Genomic DNA, 15671 nt, shown 5'->3' with positions numbered 1-15671 from the left:
TTTGCGCCTTCCCCTAGCTGGACTGGATATAGGGTTCTGAAACTGGTGGACTTCCGTCAAGAGTGATTATCAGTTGCAGCGAATGAATGAGAGAGTCTACTTTCCGAAATTGCTTCGGAACCAGAGGAGTATCAACTGTATGTAAGTTAAGAACTTGGACTACAGAGTGCAGATACGTTTTCTCAGTTGGATGCAAGAAGCTCTCACAATGCCGAAGTCGAACCTCATTTATCATGCGGTCTTGACTGTGATGTTTTCCATCAGATCTACATTGTGGGTTTTTGGGGATATAGATCTTTCCGCCTTTTGCATAGCTTCTTGGTGGTCAACTAAAGAGATAAGTATATGTTACTTTGCTCATAAAAATAGTTATTTTGGGTAAGGAGAATACATATTCAAACAATAGCTACTGCACTATTAAGAAAATAGAAATAATATTGCATTCTTGGCATATTAAAGAAATAGAAATTGCATTCTTGGAGAAGGGAATGCATATTAAAGAAATATAAATAAATATTGCATTCTTGGCATATTAAAGAAATAGAAATTGCATTCTTGGAGAAGGGAATGCATATTAAAGAAATATAAATAAATATTGCATTCTTGGCATATTAAAGAAATAGAAATTGCATTCTTGGAGAAGGGAATGCATATTAAAAAAATATAAATAAATATTACATTCTTGGCATGTTAAAGAAATAGAAGTAAATATTGCATTCTTGGAGAAGAGAATCTATATGAAAGAAATAGAAGTAAATATTGCATCTTTGGAAAAGAGAATGCATATTAAAGAAATAGAAGTTAATATTGCATTTATGGAAAGAAAGAATGCATATAAAAGAAGTAGAAGTTAAGTTGGATTTTATTGGAAAGGGATATATGCTTTATTGCATTGGGATACTAGTTAATTTAGAAGTTTCTTGTGAGAAATTTATGCATTGCATGCATGTTAGAAATTGCGATATGATATGCTTCTTGGCACATCGATAATCATTCTAACCTTCTTAAAGAAAAATGTATGTTTTATATACACAAATATAGTGTCTTTTTAGGAAAAGAGAGAGCATTCTTCATGCACGGAAATAATAACTTTATAAGAGACCTTTTGAAAAACAAAGACATAGATTCTTTCCTTAAAAGACACACATGAATGAAGATATAATGAATGTGTTATACATGTTAGTAGAACTAATGAGTTAGAACTCCTAAAGGGAATTATGCATTAGTGTAAATAAACATTGTGGAGGTCAAGCAATATTTACTTGGGTGCATGTACTAGTATGTCATGCGTGCTCATGCATATGAGTAGATGTTAAAAGATCTCTTTTAGAAGTTGATTATTGTTTGAGCAATATTGTAACTAATCTTGTTGCCAAGATTGTTGATGACTGCATTGACAGGAAACGATGGCAGATTGTGCCAAAGGAAAGTGCTGTTTAACATTATGGCAGGAAAAGGATTATTGCTCCATGCGGATAAGTTCGAGTTGCGGGAACATACATTGTTAGAACAATCATGCCACAAGGATTATTGTATGTGGCGGTATGTAAGTGAAAGATTTATGGAAATTGTATTAGCTTGTAGCTAGTTATGTGATAACTTAATGATAAGTTATTGTAATGATTTTATAACAATGGTTAAGGGATGGAATCCCTTATAAGCCATTGAGTGAGGGGTGAAATCCCTCACGAGCGCTTAATAAGAAGATTAAACGTTTGTTGGTTTTCACCCTACGGGGTTTCCAGGGTACATCCGTGTTCTATGGTGTGATTGATATGATTGCCTTATGTGTCTGTTGATAATGATGGGTCCTTAATGATGATGGTTCTTTATTTGATATGACAACCATAATGTCTTAGTACATGATTATCTAACATGGTTAAGGATATCAAGAAATGGATGCATGGATTCATGAGACAGTTTTTGTTATTACAGTGATGGTTAAAGGTTATGTAATGGTTATGAACTTTATTGTATTTGATGGCAATTTACTTGATGTACTAATGAATAGTATATCTAATGGTTAGTGATGATTTGTGGAGTTGTGAATTGATTAATTACTTGTGGTAATTGTATAAAAAAATTCTAACTCCCTACTTTTACATGCGAGGTTACCGGGGTATGTGACAAGTGGTATCAGAGCTAAAGGTCCAAGTACTGGCGCCTTTGGGAATTGGTAAGCGGAAAAGAAAGTGAGGTACACTGTTAGTGGGCATCAACTCAGGTATGAGTTTAATCATTCACATATTGATTTACATAGTACACTATTTTGGCATGATATGTGTGATTCATATTTATAACTGCTTTGAGTAGTAAGTAATAAAGTTGTTGCATAACTACATTCATAACATTGGATTCCTGATGAGGGGAAAAGACAATGAAACTTTTGTCGCACCTACGAACAATATTAAACACTCATTACACGTAAGAACAATATTGAACAGTCATTGAGGAAAGTGACAACGAACTACCAGCTTTTGATTTGCAAATATGGTATATTCATTAAACAAAATTGAAGTTACAATGAACAAAACTTAATGAGCCAATGCATGAATATAAATTAGGGGAACATCCTTGAATAGGATGAAAAATTGTTTTTAAAAGGACATTAGAAGAACCCCTCTAGATATTGAAAACATGCAATGAGTCAAGTAGCGAGACTTGATTGTCATAACTAACTTTTGATTCAGTCTTGTCATGGATGCATGAAGACGATTGGTAGTTGAGATTGGTTAGTGTTGTATGACTAACCCATAGAACTTATATGCATTAATTCAATTGGACTTAAGATTATTACAAATTCGAAAATAAGTGAAGGTTGATTGATGTTACATGCATGGAATGTGTGTATGAAGATTTTTACACTCTCTGTGCTATAGTCCAGTTGTTCATGAGAAGAGTTCTTGATTTTATTCACCATGAGAATGCATGATGAATAGTATATGCTTATGTCTTAATAGATTTAATGATGATTACCCTCTAATTAAGTGAAATCCATTAGCATGGTATGTGTTTATCATTACTTGTTGAGAGGTAAAAACCATTGGAGCCTCGATTTAATGATGGTTGAATTTATCTCCACTATGGGAATGATGGATTTCTTATGCATGTTGCATTCCAGTGTGAACTTAATTGGAGAGGCATGTTCGGTGGGTAACATTTATAGGACCCATTCATGGTATAATTACATGTGATAATTATTCATAAATAGACTACCTGTGTTAATACAGTTGTCAGTAAACTCTAACTACCTTCCCCAACTATAGATGCTTCCAAAGGAAATGGAAGCAAGGAGAAGGAAGAAGACCGTGCTGTAGGGATAGACGGAGATGGGAAAAAGAATCGCTAAGTCTAGTGATGACCAGATAGAGCAAGCTTTGGGTGTCAAAATCTTGCAGAAGACTCTAAGTCTGGGGATGACTAGATAGTGCTCGATGTGCATGTGAGTATTCCCTTGACCATGCTTAAGGAGTTGGAAAATGATAACTATAGTGTGTTGATGTTAATGATTTTTCGTAATATCTCCTTGAAGTCATTATTCTGGAATGGTCACATAGTAGGGTTATGATAGTTGTTGCATCTAGCATCAAGCGGTAACTCTGATGCATGTGTGACACTTAGGAGATTATGCTTCTATTTGCATAAGTAGAGCAATTGCTTCCGGTAAGGGTGGTTTAACTTGTTAGTTATGCATGTTGGTCCAAGGATAAGATAAGTGTCTTGTTCACTTACTTGAAGAACACGTATGAATGTTTTATATGATTTCTTAGTAGAGAAAGTATTTGAATGCATGCAATAAAAGAATGGTTCTTTTATAGATTTTCTTGGTAAAGAAAATGTGTTAAGGCGTGCAGTTAAAGATTGATTATTTTGTATGTTTTCTTGGTAAAGAAAATAGGTAGTTCCTATTAGAAAGACTACACGTGAGTCTTGTGTGTGAAATGCTTGTCTCTTGCCTATAAAATCCTTGCTAAATATAGCCAAGTATCTTCTTGAGAAGTGGAGATGAGGCATCTAAATGTCCTGAGGACATAGCATGAAAGGTAGCCAAGTTTTCTTGAATTAAAATAGGTATTTTTATTTGATAAAAGCTTCTTGGAAAATATATATATATATATATATATGTGCTAATTGAATTATGATTCTAGTTAGTTTCTAAGCTCTAGTGAAATGATGATGCATTACATGCATGATAAAGATAGCTAAAGATGTGCTTCTAGGCACATAGATATTCATTTCTAACTTTTTTTAAGAAAGAGTATATTATATATATATACATAAATATAGTTTCACTCTAAAAGAATGTGCATACTTCATGTATGAAGATAAAGGATTTTATGAGAGTTCTTGAAAATGGAAATAGAGGTTCTTTCCTTTAAAGACACATTAGAATAGTGTTCTTACAAGAACCAAAATCATTACTTGTTTCATGAAAAGAACTATGTGCATTGAAGTAAAGTAATTGTGTTAGGAGAACACATGTTGCATATTGGTAGCTATTGTGACTTTGGAATTATGAGTCTGTGTGTACTTAGAGAAAGTGGTCATGTTAGCTTCCTTGAAAATAATAATCTCTTGGAGAGATTGTCTTGTTGGATGAGCTGTGTTGATTTCTTGATTTTGATGCATAAATGATAAGTAAACCTTGTTTTGTATCTTGATTTTTATGCCTAAAGATAGATATCTTTAATAATTTCTTGAAAGGGAATCTTGAGAAACCCTCACATCGGAAGATAGAGAATGAGGTTAAAATGACTTCCTTTAAGAAAGAGGTATGTAGCTTGTTGTATGAAATAATGGTAGTATTCTAGTGAAGGGAATAAGTGTTGCATACATTAAAGAACGGCTTATACGATAAGAAATGGTATGCACAAAGATTAGTCATTGTGACATAAGAGTTATGTTCTTGTATGTTAGAGAAATTATGTTTAATTACACTAACAATGCATGACTAAAGCTAGCCATAGTAAACGTAAGATAATACTCCAATAATGACGATTTGGATTAAGACAACAGACTATGGCAAAATTGGAAATGTTTAGATTATTAACTCAACTGTTGTCGACATTCATTCATTGATGAATATTTTCATATGCTTTTATACATGACAATATTGTATGCATGAGAATTCTTGGAATTGAATACATGTTAACTGATGCATAATTATAACTAACATTGCTGATGGGATTAAGTAGTGGTAGCTTAATGGCAACAAGAAAACTCATCACGTAAATTGCTGCAATGTGAATTGCAATCATAAATGAGAAAGAATGATGTTATATGATATGCATGAATTATGTTATTTGGGAAATTTGCATGCATACAACGTGTATGATAGATATGTTTTCCATCAATCTAGACGTTGTGGACCCATGATGGGGGATAAGTGTAAATGCATGGTGTACATGCATGTTTATTTTGTTGATGATAATGATTATATGGTTCATTATGTAAATTAATTTGGGAAAGATTGATAATAGAGAAATTTAACATGCCAGACAGTTGCAGATAGTTGTGAAAGGCTGGAATGCCTTGGGTTGATGGCAATTACCTGCCCGGAGGGGTTGATGGTACTTGTCTGCCCGGAGTTGGGTTGATGGCAGCTACCTGCCCGGAGGGGTTGATGGTACTTGTCTGCCCGGAGTTGGGTTGATGGCAGCTACCTGCCCGGAGGGGTTGATGGTACTTGTCTGCCCAGATTTCCTCTCCCTGGAATTCTTGAGCTGGTTGGCCAGTGGAATTCCATGTTAGACCTGGTAAGGTCTCTATCAAAGAAACTGTCTGGATGTGAAAATGACTCGATCTGGTTGTGGAAACTAGTTCCCATGGGTTGGGAATTCTTTAGCTTATTATGGTACTCATAGCTAAAGAAATTAATGAATCAACTATATGATATGTTAAAGATGAATTCTATATATAGTTGTGTAAAATATGTTATGCACGTTTAACAGGAAATGAATTTAGTACTCAATAAGGAGTTATTGGAAATTTTAATTCCTTTGTTGTATTACTAATCTTGTGAAAGTCTTAGTAGGGGCTAAGACCATTTTCAAATGATGCAGTGATTGACTGTTTTGATGATTAGAGAGCTAGGTGCTCTTTTGGTACTTCTAGAAGTACATTGTGGATGTCTTTAGTGAGAATTCGCTCAGTGTGCACGTGAGCAGTGATTCATCATTTGATGATTAGTATTAGTGCTCTTTAGGTACTTGTAAGAGTATTGTGATTTAGAAATCATCTAACACTTCACAATTGATTGCTAGTCAAAAGTATTTCATTTTATAGTGACTAATGTGATTGAATTTGTTAGTCATATATTACAGGAATTACTTACCATGGAGGAATGAAGAGTTTTCCAACCACTATTAAAATAATTACATGAAAGTATTCATGGTTTTCAAAATAGATGGTAAATAATGGTAAGTTGACACAAAGAATTGTTATCATGAATGAATAAGGGCCAAGTGGTGGCGATTAGAAGTTGCATATTTTTGCAATTACGAATGCTTATGTTTATTGATGCTTATAACTAATGATATTTCTTATGACTATATCATTACTATTTTGTTTGTTGTCTTTGATTTTAAAGAGGAAGGATCACATTTTGTGTGGTTTAGATGATTCTACAATGAGTAAAATCTCAAGTTTCCAATGAAAGATGAACACCGAGGACGGTGTTCTTGTTAGGGGGGGAGTATGTCATATCCCTCACGTAACTCAATGTAAATAAGTTATGAATTAGTTACAAACTAATTCTTGATAACTGAACGAGGGGAATGCCATGCAACGGGATACCTGGCCACTTTCTCGGGGTGGAAAAATGTATTTCAGTTGTGAACTTGCGGAGGGATGACACACCATTATGGGTTTTCTCATAAATGTTTTAAGCTCGAGGCGGAGGTTTTTAGTGGTGGGTTTTGATGCACGTATTCCTGGTGGCAAATGTCTTGACTGTCATTACATTTTTTTTTGGTTGGCATTTGCGTTATCTGAAGTTGGCTACCTTAGCCTCGGAAAGTGCAGCACATCTATGATCAACCTGCAAGGTTCAGATTGGACAGTGGAAAGGAAAATCGTGCTGATCTATGTTGATCAGCGACAAGGTGTCTTTGGCATTTTCTCGTTTTCGACAAGGTAAACTCGTTCCAGACCAGAATGTCTGAATCTTTTGCGCCTTCCCCTAGCTGGACTGGATATAGGGTTCTGAAACTGGTGGACTTCCGTCAAGAGTGATTATCAGTTGCAGCGGATGAATGAGAGAGTCTACTTTCCGAAATTGCTTCGGAACCAGAGGAGTATCAACTGTATGTAAGTTGAGAACTTGGACTACAGAGTGCAGATACGTTTTCTCAGTTGGATGCAAGAAGCTCTCACAATGCCGAAGTCGAACCTCATTTATCATGCGGTCTTGACTGTGATGTTTTCCATCGGATCTACATTGTGGGTTTTTGGGGATATAGATCTTTCCGCCTTTTGAAGAGCTTCTTGGTGGTCAACTAAAGAGATAAGTATATGTTACTTTGCTCATAAAAATAGTTATTTTGGGTAAGGAGAATACATATTCAAACAATAGCTACTGCACTATTAAGAAAATAGAAATAATATTGCATTCTTGGCATATTAAAGAAATAGAAATTGCATTCTTGGAGAAGGGAATGCATATTAAAGAAATATAAATAAATATTGCATTCTTGGCATATTAAAGAAATAGAAATTGCATTCTTGGAGAAGGGAATGCATATTAAAGAAATATAAATAAATATTGCATTCTTGGCATATTAAAGAAATAGAAATTGCATTCTTGGAGAAGGGAATGCATATTAAAGAAATATAAATAAATATTACATTCTTGGCATATTAAAGAAATAGAAGTAAATATTGCATTCTTGGAGAAGAGAATCTATATTAAAGAAATAGAAGTAAATATTGCATCTTTGGAAAAGAGAATGCATATTAAAGAAATAGAAGTTAATATTGCATTTATGGAAAGAAAGAATGCATATAAAAGAAGTAGAAGTTAAGTTGGATTTTATTGGAAAGGGATATATGCTTTATTGCATTGGGATACTAGTTAATTTAGAAGTTTCTTGTGAGAAATTTATGCATTGCATGCATGTTAGAAATTGCGATATGATATGCTTCTTGGCACATCGATAATCATTCTAACCTTCTTAAAGAAAAATGTATGTTTTATATACACAAATATAGTGTCTTTTTAGGAAAAGAGAGAGCATTCTTCATGCACGGAAATAATAACTTTATAAGAGACCTTTTGAAAAACAAAGACAGAGATTCTTTCCTTAAAAGACACACATGAATGAAGATATAATGAATGTGTTATACATGTTAGTAGAACTAATGAGTTAGAACTCCTAAAGGGAATCATGCATTAGTGTAAATAAACATTGTGGAAGTCAAGCAATATTTACTTGGGTGCATGTACTAGTATGTCATGCGTGCTCATGCATATGAGTAGATGTTAAAAGATCTCTTTTAGAAGTTGATTATTGTTTGAGCAATATTGTAACTAATCTTGTTGCCAAGATTGTTGATGACTGCATTGACAGGAAATGATGGCAGATTGTGCCAAAGGAAAGTGCTGTTTAACATTATGGCAGGAAAAGGATTATTGCTCCATGCGGATAAGTTCGAGTTGCAGGAACATACATTGTTAGAACAATCATGCCACAAGGATTATTGTATGTGGCGGTATGTAAGTGAAAGATTTATGGAAGTTGTATTAGCTTGTAGCTAGTTATGTGATAACTTAATGATAAGTTATTGTAATGATTTTATAACAATGGTTAAGGGATGGAATCCCTTATAAGCCATTGAGTGAGGGGTGAAATCCCTCACGAGCGTTTAATAAGAAGATTAAACGTTTGCTGGTTTTCACCCTACGGGGTTTCCAGGGTACATCCGTGTTCTATGGTGTGATTGATATGATTGCCTTATGTGTCTGTTGATAATGATGGGTCCTTAATGATGATGGTTCTTTATTTGATATGACAACCATAATGTCTTAGTACATGATTATCTAACATGGTTAAGGATATCAAGAAATGGATGCATGGATTCATGAGACAGTTTTTGTTATTACAGTGATGGTTAAAGGTTATGCAATGGTTATGAAATTTACTGTATTTGATGGCAATTTACTTGATGTACTAATGAATAGTATATCTAATGGTTAGTGATGATTTGTGTAGTTGTGAATTGATTAATTACTTGTGGTAGTTGTATAAAAAAAATTCTAACTCCCTACTTTTACATGCGAAGTTACCGGGGTATGTGACAGTTACCATGGGACAAAATTGAGCAGCAAAGAAACCAACAGAAAGGTAAAACTGATGATACAGACAAAGGTAAAGCACTTGAATCCGCTCACTATGTTGTGGCACAATGTAATATTGGAGTAAATGAAGATTTATTTAATGCTTCACTTGCTTCTTGGAAAAATTATTGGTTGCTTGACTCAGGAGCAACTTGCCACATGACTCATAGAAATATTTTTTGGAAGAATTTACTGACAATGTTGATGGAGCAATATACTTTGCAGACCAATCAAAAATCAAGCCATCAGGGCTTGGCACAATCAGGCTTAAATTGCGTAGTCCTCCAAACTTTCTTCTGCACCATGTTCTATATCTCCCACAACTCAAGAGAAACTTGTTGTCTTTGGTCCACATCTGCCAGCAAAGTCACTCCATTCATATGTTTGATGGAAAGCTTGAGGTAAGAAAAGCATCTGACCACTCACTTGTCATGAGGGGAATAGAAAAAGAAAGGCTTCTCAAGCTGCAAGGAACCTCTGCTCGTGCACAAAATTTCTCTTACAATTCTCATCATGAAGAAGGTACACTTCCATCAAGTTTATTATGGCATGCTATACTTGGACATTTGAACTATGACAACCTCCTCTTGTTGAAGAAAAATGGTATTGTTGGTTTGCCTACAATTCCTAGGAAACTTAAGCAATGTGATGCTTGCATTCTAGGAAAGCATAGCAAACAGTCTTTTCATGATTCACATTCAAGAGCACATAGAAAACTTGAACTCATTCATTCAGATTTATGTGGTCCAATGCCTGTTCCTTCTGCAAATGGAAATAAATATATGATGACATTTATTGATGACTACACCAGAATGTGTTGGATTTATTTATTGAAGAACAAATCTGATGCTTTTCAAACATTCAAGAATTTTCATAAATGGATTGAAAATGATGCACAATCTCATATTGGGTCTATTTTCACTGACAATGGAAAAGAATACACATCAAATGAATTTGAAAACTATCTTTGCCAACATGGGATCAAACATCAAACAACTGTGCCTTATAATCCCCAACAGAATGGTGTAGCTGAAAGAATGAATAGGGCAATCTTAAATATGCTATGATCCATGCTCTTCTTCAAAAATGTAAAGATAATGTTTTGGGCTGATGTTGTTCTATGTGCTGCATATATAAAGAATAGATGTCCATCTAATGCTATTAGAAACAAGACTCCATATGAAATGTGGTATGGACATGTTCCTTCGGTAAAGCATCTTAGGGTCTTTGGTTCCACCTGTTATGCCTTGATACCAAAGGTACATAGAAACAAACTTGGTGCTATAAGTCATAAGTGTATCTTCCTGGGGTATTCAAACACCTCCAAAGCATATCGTCTCTATGATAAAGTAAATAAAAAGTTTGTTGTATCTAGAGATGTAATTTTTCTTGAATCATCCAAAACTGACAATGTTGTTGAGCGGCAACTTGATCGCTTGGATAGATTCGTAAATGAAAAATCATTTCAAGAATTTGATAATCAGATTCCACATCTTGAAGGGGGGATTTCTATATTAGATCAACATGTGGAATATTCTTCTAAAGAACACTCTCCCCCGCATGAAACCCCAACAACGGATGATGCTTTAAGTGATGTGATTGATAGAATTGGGAGACTCAATCTTGATTCAGTCCCAACTTAATCAACGGAGCAGCCTGGACCATCTGAGAAAGGTCCCCCAAAGTGGCTGACAAAGATACTTGAAAGTGTTCATCCTGATGAAGTTGGAAAGACAGGAACTAGAAATTCAAACTGGGAAAATGGAGGTGATGTAGATGACTCTAATTCACCTGTTGATATGGATGTTTCTTATGATTGTGAATTGAACTTGTCTACAGATTTTGAACCAACTTCCTTCAAAGAAATTGCTTCTCATGATGAATGGAAAGAAGCGATGCAAAAGGAGTATGATGCCCTCATAAAGAACGACACTTGGAAGTTGGTTGATCCTCCATTAGGAGCCAAACCAATTGGCTGCAAGTGGGTCTACAAGAACAAGCATAAAGTTGATGGCTCAATTGACAAGTACAAAGCTAGGCTTGTGGAAAAATATTTCTCACAGAAGGAAGGGGTCAATTACGAGGATACTTTTCCCCCCACAGCAAAATGGGCTACCATCCGGACACTCTTTGCCCTAGCAGCTCAGAACGGTTGGAAAGTCCATCAAATGGATGTAAAAAATTGCCTTCTTGAATGGAGACCTAAAAGAGAATGTTTCTATGTCCCAGCTTGAAGGATTTGTTGTGAAAGGACATGAACATAAAGTATGAAAACTTGTGAAGTCCTTATATGGCCTCAAATAAGCACCGCGAGCCTAGTATGAAAAACTAACTGAGCATCTTCTGAAACTCAAGTTAAAACATTATGATCTTGATGATGCAACTTTATTTGTCAAGAAAGTTGGTAAAACAATTGTATATCTTGTGGCATATGTAGATGATCTTTTGATGACAGGGAACAATGAAAGCTACATTGCATCCATAAAGAAGGAATTGGGGAAAAGTTTTGAAATGACTGATTTGGGCTATGTTCACTACTATCTTGGTATTGAAGTAACCCAACATCCGAAGTCCATATTTCTTTCTCAAAATAAATACATTGGAGATCTGTTGAACAGGTTTGGCATGACAGAATGAAATTCTCTTACTACTCTAATGGAACAAAACTTAAAGCTCACATCTATTTAAAGAAAACAATTTGAGGATGCAACAAAGTATAGACAACTTGTAGGAAGTCTCAACTACCTAACTACTACCAGACCAAACATTTCATTTGTTGTAGGAATCCTCTCTAGGTTTATGCAAAAGCCTTGTGAGGGACATTGGTCTACTGCAAAAAGAGTTCTAAGGTACTTGAAGGGAACTCAAGACTCTGGAATCAAGTATACACAGGTGGACGACTTCAGCTTGATTGGATACTCTGATTCAGACTTCGATGGAGACAAAGAAACTGGGGTATCTACTTCAGGATATGCTATGAGTCTTGGATTAGGAGCTGTCTCTTGGATATCATGCAAACAATCAGTTCCAGTAGATTCCACAATAGAAGCAGAATATGTGGCAGCAGTTGAAGCAACAAAATAAATTGTGTGGCTTAGGAAAATTCTTGAAGATTTGCAGGTAAAACAAGTACAATCAACTCCACTCATGATTGACAATACCTCTGCAATAAAGTTGGTCAAGAACCCAAAGTTCCATGATCGAACAAAGCACATGAATACTAAATATCATCTAATTTGACATCATGTTGAGGCCAAAACAATCCATCTCCATCATTGTTCCACTAATGAGAAAATTGCATAAATCTTCACCAAAGCGCTTGGAAGAGAAAAACTTGAATGATTCAGAATGATGCTTGGACTCACCAACATCCCTTTAGATTAAGGGGGGAATGTTGACACCTAATCATCAGGATTGGGTGAATATAATGTAAATAAATAAATAAGTAATATGAACAGTCATTGGGAGATGAAGTGAACAGTCTCTCCCTCATGTATATAACAAAGACCTACCTGAAGGAATGAAATACGAATCAATTTTGGTTGAGGAGTTACTGCTTGGTCTGACATCACTCTCTCACATCCTCTCTCTTTCTCTCTCTCTCTTCACCCTCCAACTTTGTTACTATATCCTTCCCTCTCTCCTCTATCCTTCTCTCCCCCATTCTCTCCATATCTCCTTCTTTGTCTCTTTATCTCACCTCCAAACATTAAAACTCTCTCTCCATCTCTCCCTTTTCACTCCCTCTCTCTCTCCACTTCTCACTCTCTATGTATTTCTTCTTCCCTCCCTTTCTCCTCCTCTCTCTCAAGTCCGCTCTCCCATACTTCCTCTCTCTCCCTGTCTCTCCTACCTCCCTCTCTCTTCCCCCATCTCTCTCTCTCTCTATCTCTCTCTCTCCAACTATATTACTATATCCCTCCCTCTCTCCTTCAATTCCCCCGTTCTCTCCATCTCTCTTTCTTTGTCTCTTTATCTCACCCTAAAAATACACTAACTCTCTCCATCTCTCCCTTGCAACTCCCTCTCTCTCCACTTCTCACTCTCTATGTATTTCCTTTTACTTCCTTCTCTCGTCCTCTCTTGCAAATCCTCTCTCTCATCCTTCCTCTCTCCCAATTTCTCTCTTACCTTCCTCTCTCTCCCCTCTCTCTCTCTCTCTCTCTCTCCCCTCCAATCCTCTCATTATCTCCCTCCCTCTCTCCTTCTCTCTCTCCCCACTCCATCTTTGTGTCTCATTATACCTCTCTTACCCTTCTCTACCTCTCACACTAATATCCCTCTCGCTCTCTCTCTCTCTTTCTCTCTTCATTCCTACTCTTCCCTATCCTTAAGTTTATCTCTATTTCTCCCTTGTCACTCCCCGTATCTCTCCACCTCTACCACTCTATGTCTTTGTTCTTCCCTCCCATATATATCTAGAGTTAATATATATTATAATATATTAATATGAATATTAGATTTAATAATAATAATATTAATCTTTCAATATTAATATTAGGGTTAATAATGTGTTTTTTGCATGGTATTAATAATAATTTTTCCCATGGTATTTGGCCCATAGGCTTGGTATATGATTAGATGTTGATTTCTAATCTTATTTGATATATTTCTGTTTGTTTATCATACTTCTTTATACTTTTTTTTATATTTATTTATTTACCATACCTCTTTTATAAATATGGTATTTGACCTATGGTATTATTAATAATTTCTCCCATGATATTTGGCCCATGGTAGTATTAATTATTTCTCCCATGGTATTTGGCCCATTGGATTCACCTAAACAAAATATATTTTTTGAGCTTTCATGGATATAAAGAAGTTTATGGAATAAATATAAAAGGAGGTTTTATTTATTTTCCATACCTCTAGTTTATTTATATTTTTATTTATTTACCATACCTCTAGAGAAAATATAAAAGAAGTGCTTTCTTTATTTACCATACCTCTTGTTTATCTATATTTTTATTTATTTACCATACATCTTTTTTGAGTGTTCGTAAAACTCTTTATATTTTAAATTTATATTGTATTTATACATACTAATAATAAGATTGATTTTTAAAGAGGGCCTTAGAAATGTTAAATGTTAAGCATTACACTTACATTTACATTTATGTTTACATGTTTACATTTACGTTTTTATGCGAGATCTAGCCCATGCTAGGTTGCCCAATAAATACAAAATTATATTTATAATTTATTAGTGTTTCATTTTTGTAAAATAATAAATAAATAATTATTAAATATATTTACTTTTATTATATTTCAAAATTATATATACCAGCATAGATCCATCTTTACTCTGGATCTACCAAGCCCCGAGAGGGATCAAATCTTTATTCACTCTATACTAGTTTGCAAATAAGGATACTTGATCCCTCTCCGGGCTTAGTAGACCTAAAGTAAAAATGGATCTATTCTGGTTTAATTTCCCCTTTAAATAGGCTACATCACCTAAATAAAAACTCATTTTAGAGTGTTCGTAAATATAAAATGAATTATGGAGTAAATATAAAAAAAAAAGTTTTATTTGTTTACATGGTATTTGGCTTATAGGCTTCACCTAAATAAAACCTCATTTTTAAGCGTTGGTAAATATAAAGTGAATTATGGAGTAAATATATTAAAATATTTTATTTATTTACCATACCTCAGGTTTATTTATATTCTTATTAAATTACCATATCTCTTTTATAAATGGTATTTGGACCATGATGTTTAGCCCCTGGTATTAAAATTGTGTTTGGCCCATAGGCTTCACCTAAATAGAACCTCTTTTTTGAGTCTCCTTAAATATGAAGATGTTTATGGACTAAATATAAAAAGAGGTTTTATTTATTTACCATACCTCTAGTTTATTTATATTTTTATTTATTTTCCATACTTTGGCAATAAGTATAAAAAGAGTTTTTATTTATTTACTATACCTCCACTTTATTTATATTTTTTTATTTACCATACCTATTTTTTAATTGTTCATAAACCTCTTTATATTTTAAATTTATAATGTGTTTATAAATAATAATAATTGTATTTATTTTTAAATAGGGCCGACATTACATTTAAAAGTTAAGTTAAACATTATATGTTAAATGTTTACATTTACATTTACATTTAGATTTTCACATTTATGTGAGATCTACCCCATACTTGGTTGTAGAGGTCTCGACCCAAAAAATATATTTATAATTTATTCATATTTCATTTTTGTAAAATAATAAATAAATGATTATTAAATATATTTATTTCTACTATAATCCAAAATTACATATACCAACATAGATCCATCTTTACTCTGGATCTACCAAGCCCCCAGAGGGATCAAATATTT

The sequence above is a fragment of the Pinus tabuliformis genome, chromosome 1_2 (genome assembly GCF_031772625.1).
Source record: "Pinus tabuliformis cultivar Carrire ecotype Pingquan chromosome 1_2, CPIR1, whole genome shotgun sequence".
Taxonomy (NCBI): domain Eukaryota; kingdom Viridiplantae; phylum Streptophyta; class Pinopsida; order Pinales; family Pinaceae; genus Pinus; species Pinus tabuliformis.
This window is presented reverse-complemented; position numbering follows the sequence as displayed.